The 1969-nt window shown below is 34.5% G+C and overlaps 1 protein-coding gene across 1 annotated transcript in view; it reads right to left on the bottom strand.

Moving 5' to 3' along the window:
* The window catches only part of NCKAP5 (NCK associated protein 5), a 976754-nt gene that overhangs the window by 945755 nt on the left and 29030 nt on the right, over positions 1-1969 (bottom strand). The gene's annotated exons all lie outside the window — the stretch shown is intronic.

Consider the following 1969-nt stretch of genomic DNA (forward strand, 5'->3'; position numbering starts at 1 on the left):
AAGAAAGAAAGAAAGAAAGAAAGAAAGAAAGAAAGAAAGAAAGAAAGAAAGAAAGAAAGGAAAGAAAGAAAGAAAGAAAGAAAAGAAAAGAAAAGAAAAGAAAAGAAAGAAAAGAAAAGAAAAGAAAAGAAAAGAAGAAAAGTAAAGAAAAAAGAAAAGAAAAGAAAGGAGAGAGGGAGGAAGGAAAGAAAGAAGGATGGAAAAGAGGTAGGGAGGGAAAGAGAAATTATATCTAAATAATAAAGATTGATCATATAGGTTGCTCTGTGTGTGTATGTATGTGTGTGTGTGTGTCCACCTGTATGTGTATAGGTATACAGTCATGTATAAATAATAAATAACACGTAAATAAATATTTTTATTCAAAAAGACAGAAATTCAAAAAATTTAAAAGGTACAGGCAGATTAATGGATTAAAGCACAAAGAAATAATTTTGAAAACAGATAATGTAAACAATTTAAAAATAAACTCGTTATCTTATTCCCACAGACTAATAAAAAATAAACCCATGATAAGATCAAATTGTCATAAGTTACAGACAAAGAGAGAATTTTGAAGGTAGCAAGAAAAAAGTGACTTTTCACATACAATGGAAATTTTTATGAGATTATCAGAAGATTTTTCTAGAAAAACCTTGCAGGTAAGAAGCAAATGTGATGGTCTATTCAAAGTACCAAAAGAAAAAAGACAGCCAACCAATAATAATATATCCAGCAAAACTTTCTTTCAAAAATAAAGGAGAGATAAGGACTTTACCAGATAAACAAAAGCTGAAGGAGTTTATTATCATTAGACCTGACTTACGAGAAATGCTAAAGGGGGTTTTTCAATTTAAAGCAAAACAAAACAAAAAACCCTAAGAAGCAACTTGATAGCATAAGAAAGTATGAAACATATTATTAAAGGTAAATAAATAGGAAAATACAGAAAATTATATTACTTTAATAGTGGTGGGTAAATAACTTTTAATTCTAGTATGAAAGTCAATGACAAATATAACAATAGCCAAAAATATGATAAAAGATACATAATCTGAATAGTTATAAATTGTGACAACCATAATATAAAATATTTGTATGGTAGGGAGAAGTCAAAGTATAGACTTTTTGTATGCAATTAAACTTTGTTATTATCAGCTTCAAGTTGGCTTAATTATAAAATATTTTGTTAGTCCCAAGGGTAACCAAGACAAAATACCTGTAGAAGTTACACAAAAGGAAAAGCTAAAGGAAACGAAATATACTAATACAAACAAATTTTCACAAAACACAAAAGAAGACAGCAAGAGAAGAAAAAACAGACAAAAGAACTACAAGACTAATGGAGGGAGGCCAAGGCAGGAGGATCGCTAAGGCCAGAAGCTCATGGCTAGCCTGTGCAACATAGCAAGACACTATTTCCACAAAAAAATTGAAATTTAGCTGGGCATGGTGGTGTACATTTGTAGTCCCAGCTACTCGAGAGGCAGAGGTGGGAGGATCTCTTGATCCCAGGAGTTAGAAGCTGCAATGAGCTTTGATCATGCCACTGCACTTGAGCCTGTGCAACAAAGCAAGACCAAAAAGAAAAGGAAAGTGGAGGGGAGGGAAGGAGAGGGGAGGGGGAGAGGGAGGGTGGAGGGAGAGAGGGAGGGGGAGGGGAAGGAGATGGGGAAGGGAAGGGAAGGAGAAAAAGAGAAAGAAAAGAAACGAAGAGGGAAGGGAAAGGAAAAGAGAAAAGGAAAAGAAAGGAGAGGAGAGGAGAAAGGGGAAAGGGGAAAGGGAAGTGGAGGAGAGAAAGAGAAAGAAAAGAAAAGGGAAGGGAAAGGGAAAAGGAAAAGGAAAGGAGAAAGAGCAAAAAGGTAAGGGGAAAGGGAAAGAGAAAAAGAGAAAGAAGAGAGAGAGAGGAAAGAAAGAAAGAAAGAGAGAAAGAGAGAAAGAAAAAAAGAGGGAGGGAGGGAGGGAAGGAAGGAAGGAAGGAAGGAAGGAA

The sequence above is a fragment of the Sapajus apella genome, unplaced genomic scaffold (assembly GCF_009761245.1).
Source record: "Sapajus apella isolate SASKATOON/1434 unplaced genomic scaffold, GSC_monkey_1.0 scaffold72, whole genome shotgun sequence".
Classification (NCBI taxonomy): Eukaryota; Metazoa; Chordata; class Mammalia; order Primates; family Cebidae; genus Sapajus; species Sapajus apella.